This window comes from Triticum urartu, chromosome 2A (assembly GCF_056163025.1).
Source record: "Triticum urartu cultivar PI428250 chromosome 2A, HENAU_Tu73, whole genome shotgun sequence".
Taxonomy (NCBI): Eukaryota; Viridiplantae; Streptophyta; class Magnoliopsida; order Poales; family Poaceae; genus Triticum; species Triticum urartu.
The window spans coordinates 672,708,806-672,714,069 of record NC_141874.1 but is presented as its reverse complement, the minus strand read 5'-3'; the positions used below and the strand labels follow the sequence as shown (position 1 = coordinate 672,714,069).

At 42.5% G+C, this 5,264-nt stretch overlaps 1 pseudogene; it reads right to left on the bottom strand.

Annotated features, from left to right (window-relative positions):
• Positions 1–511: 511 nt before the first annotated feature.
• On the bottom strand, positions 512–3,416 carry LOC125537799 (uncharacterized; annotated as a pseudogene).
• Between the last annotated feature and the right edge of the window lie 1,848 nt (positions 3,417–5,264).

Sequence of the window (5,264 nt, the reverse complement as noted above, 5' to 3'; positions counted from 1 at the left end):
GATAATTTTTCTATTTTTTCCTGCTTTTTCTTGTATCATATGTACAGATTCATTTTAATATAGAAAAAAAATACCATAGAACTATTATTCTATGGTTCTGGGTTTAAAAACACAAATCTATGAAGCTTTAGGGGCAAAAATAGCAAGAGCTAGCAATTGCAAATTTTCATTCTGGTTGCTCCTACATGTACAGACCTACCTTCCATACGTACTGTGTCTTGTACTATTTTTATAATAAATAATAATGGAAGAGTTCGTCCTTTGGCAGCCATGTAACCTTCCTTTGTGACATATATGGCGATCGACCGTTAATCGGCTATACATGATGTGAGACCGGGTGTCTGCAAACAAGTATATGCTTGTGCATAACATTTTTTATATTTTCCTGGTTAATTTTCCGCAGTATTTACAAAGTGAGTTCAAAACACAATGTAATTCAATAACTGTAAACTTAGCCAATAAGTCCTAGATGCAAGAAAGTTGACAGGTAGAGACCCGTGACTCAGCGGTACTACAAGGAGTAGCATTCTGACGACCCCCAGTGCCCGCTCTTCATCCTCCTATCCGTGATTATCCGTTTGCACATTGTGCAAGAGCTTGCTGCGCACACCATACAGAAGATATATTTCTCATTGTCCTGGATGCATACGTTTATATGGCCATTAGTTAACCTTATTAGATGCATAGAGAGACAAACCAGTGCTATGTACTACTCCCTCCGTCCCAAAATTCTTGTCTTAAATTTGTCTAAATACGGATGTATCTAGTTACATTTTAGTGTTAGATACATCCGTATCTAAACAAATGTAAGACAAGAATTTTGGGACGGAGGGAATACTTGGATAGGCAAATCATCAAAAGTTAGGCATGGCTACCTTGAAAGTCATTTCACGACACCTTGGACATCTCACCATAGCGCCTACTGGTTTCAACTGATTCCGCATCTGGTTTCCAAATTGCAGTTCATCTATTTGTCTATCCAAGTCTGTCATGTCATGAGGCTCAAAGAGGCGACAGTTCCTACAAATTACAGTGCATTGGGTTAAGTGAAAAAAACGATCCTCGTCTCCCCTTATTTCATGAAATATATGGAAAAGAAGTATGAAGGGCCTACGTGAAATGACTGTAGCCACGGATCGCCTTGCCGCAGCGGAAGCAAAAGAACTGACCACAGTTTCCACACACCATTTTGTTGCAGCCTTCACTTTTGGCGATGGCAATTCGGCATTTCGGACATACCCGAACATCTTTGTATAACTCTCTGATGTTCGATAGTTCTTGCGCTACCTCCCTCAGTCATTCTGCCTGACCCCTGCAACCGTAAAACAAAAACTAAATAAGCATCATATGCTCAGTAAAATAGTACTACCTCTGTCCTATAATATAAAACGTTTTTTGACACCATGATAGTGTTAAAAAAACGTGTTACAGAGGAAGTAGCATTCACAGTCTCCCTCCAATTCTAACACGCTCAAACACACCCAAGAGATTTTATTAGTTGCATCTTTACCCTCCCACGTTGGAGCTTTTGTTCTGGAGTTAGACATTGTTTCCCTGGATGCCATAATTCCTTGCGAAAACCGCAGAAGGTAAACGAACATTTCGGACATTCTGCATTGTTATCCTCATCTTCCACGCAACCAACCACACATTTTTGGCAGTAAACCACGTCTGCCATTGAGTCCAACGCTTTCTCCAGAGCAAGCCTATCCCAGCGTTCAAACTCTTCTTTGCTAAGAAGCCTCTTTAGCAGATGGTGTGGAATGGAAGTATTGCACTTGGTGTCAGGGCAAACTAACTGAAACAAAGTGCCTTCCTTCACATGCATCTTGCATAACGTCTCCATGCACTTCACACAATACAAGTGCTGGCATGGAAGCTTGATGAAGTTTGAACCTAAATGGTTCAGAGCTAAAGTTAGTTTATACAGGGAAAAAAAACTTAGACCAGTACAATTCAGCATCCAAAGAAACTTGATTGAAAAGAAAAGAAGTCATAGAAATTTCTTAACAAACATATAATAAATCGGTTCCTTACTGATATTATTGCTGAATAAACAACAAGTTCTTTTTTTTTTGAAAAGGAGGATTGCCCCTGGCCTCTGCATCACAATGATGCATGCAGCCATATTATTAATGAATAAACAACAAGTGGGGAAAAGGGAAATAGTTTTACCTTTCCACTGATTAAGGCATATCTTGCACATATGGAGGTCCTCAAGAAAAGCTTGGTAACGTTTCTTACTACTGTAGCTGAGCATGGAAGGGATCACAGACTCCAGTGAGATACTTCTTGAGATTGCACGCCGATCTCCGTTGTGTCTCCTGCTCTGAATGTCTTGACCTAACAATATTTTGCCATCAAACCAGAGATTTAACAAGGAAGAACTTCGTATCCACTCGACCCATTGATATATCACTTCCTGCCCTGGCAGCTCTGCCCAGATAGTATCAAGCATCTCACAGAGTTGAGAAACATCAGGCCCATCCATCCATTTAGCGGTTACAGTAAAATACGGGGGCTCTTTGCTAGGATACGATTTTGGAAGTAGGCATGTCAATATCAAAGGAGGCAAGTACTCAAAGTTGCAGGTGTAAGAGAATTCATCAGGCCCAGCATCATGTTCTTTTGTGTCATGATCATCATCAGGACATCCTCCATATTTTGTTTTTTCAGTAGCTGAAGAAAGCCTGGCACACACTTGAGCGTCATCATGAAGATCGTAACGTATGCAGATCTGTAATCGAAGCGGTACAAATGAAACAGCGTTAAACACAAATTTCCACCATCCAAAGAAGAGACGAAATAGCACCAATGAACAACACAAGAAACCTGGAAATAGCGGAGCCCTGCTTTGCTTCTGAATTCGACGAGGTCATCCCCATATATTGCTTCCAATGCCATCAGCTGCAGTGGAGATACAACGAGCAAACGAATGAGCCATGCTACAAACTGTGCTCCGGATAAGCATCAATGTTTGAATGAACTCGAGATCGACAGTCCAACAATGTTTCTTTCTCGAACAAGGCTATGCCTCTTATCCGATCGTCACAGAAAAGTTCAAGATCACAAGATTACTGAAATTTTCCCAGCTTGACCCCAGTAGGTTAGTTAGTATACTGGACCTCGTCCTCTTGTCGCTCCTGATTGTTTCGTATCTCGTCTTCGTCCGCCTCGCTCTCAGGCTGAAGGCAAGCCGCGGCTTCCTCCAGCCTCGAATCAGCCGCGGCCGCCGCGACCCACGGAGAGTCAATGTCCAGCACGTCCTCCTCAGCGCGGCCATCACACGACACCGGCTGTGCCCCCGCGGCGCGCGAGGAGGATGAGGAGGACGCCTCGTGTGAGAAGTCACGGGAAGGGTCGCGGTGGGGTAGCGGCGGTGGCGATGACGCGGTGCCGACGGAATCTGCAGCCATGGCGGGGAGCTCGGAGCTTGGACCCTTGGAGTTGTAGTTGAGTTGGGACCGTGCTTGTTCTCCGTTGAGTTTGGGGTTTGTGTAGTTTAATTACGGTAAAGATTCCTACCCTACGGTCGACCGATTATGCCACGTCATTGGTGGATTTTGGTATGAAAAAAGATTGGCCATGGCATTACCCTCACAATAATGGATTGGCTACGCTTGGGATTGAGAGAGTCATACATGATGCGTCGCTTGTTGATCGCTCGGATTCTGGTGTGCTGGAATTTCTCTCGTGTGATCAATCGACGCAGCATAATTATGACAACTCGATAGAGCTTCCAGAGTTGATAGCTACAGCGAGCTGGTTCATATGGCAGCAGTGTAGACAACAGGTCAGAGGGGAGCAAGTACAGACGCTGTTGCGATCGGCGCTAGCCATTCATGCATTGGCTCTTAACTTCACATGAGCGGCAGCGAAACAAACTACTGCACCTAGGCGGAACACATGGTCCATTGTTTTGACAACGCAACGAATTCTAAACGTTGATGCGTCTTTTATTAAGGATCTGCATTCGGGGTTATGTGGGGCGATAGTTAGAGGCAATGGCGGAGCTTAGTAGAAGTCTGAGGGGGCCATGGCCCCTAGCCCTAGGCAAAAGTATGAAGAAATTTACTATGCATGGCTTAGATTTGGGAAAGATCAATTCTTTGCCCTCATAATTGTTCATATTTTTGCTTTGCCCCCCCCCCCCCCCCCCCCCCCATTCCCGTCAAGCTCCGCCACTAGTTAGAGACCACAGAGGTAATTTCATTGCTGCTTCTACTTCTCTCCTTAAGCATGTGGCGGATGTCGTCTCTGCGAAAGCAGCGACATTACTTGAAGGTTTAAAGTTACTTCAAAGTATGGGGTGCAATAATGTTATGGTGAAGATGGATAATATTTTGTGGTCGATGTTATACATCTGCATGAGGGACATTCTATGGCGGCGCCTTCAATTTTAGATGATTGCAGAGAGTTATTACGAGACTTCGGAAAGATTACTATTGGGCACTCTAATAGAGAATTAAATATAGTTGCTCATGAGCTAGCTGAGTGTGGGCGTGCAAACACCCCTTCTTTGTGGGAGGATGCACCTATGGGTACTATTGCTAAAATTTGCAGACGATGTAAGCATTATTTGAGATTAATAAAGTTAGGCATGAAGGCCTTTCCGTAAAAAAATAGCCTTGAATTAGTAGCCGTAAATTTTTTTTAAAGAAAAACACCCAAAGAGCATATTACATATGTAATTATCAAGGAAAAAACAAAAGCATGGTATAATAGACTGGCAATTGGACGCAGACGATCACCAAAGTTAAAATTACAAGAGAAATCATACTATCATTTTTTGTCATTCGATTGAGCGCCGCCCGCGGGAGATTGGAAAGTACTAATTTTTCAAGAAAAAAGGCAGATGGTTTTTTGATCCCAAAAAAAGATGGGTGGGTCCAAAACGCAAAAAAAGAGAAAATCTCAAAATGGGTCATTTTGTACTAAATATATCATAGATAAAAGAAGATGTGCTTATGGGGCAGGCTAAAAGGAAAAGTGTGTCAGACATGGAGTTTTTTTTATCCCGAGCTCACATGCATCATGATGAACAGTATAAAATAAAATAAACTAAATCTTTTTTAGATAACCATTAATGAATTCTTCACCCATGTACAAAATTTGATGATGGAATGACATTCATGTCGATGCTCCGGAGAAAATATTGTTGGGAGCATTTTGGGGCATCTTTTTTTTTTGCTCATACCTCCATGAATGTCATTTCATCCCAAATTTTTGTATGCAACTGAAACATTCAACAGTGTTTATCACAA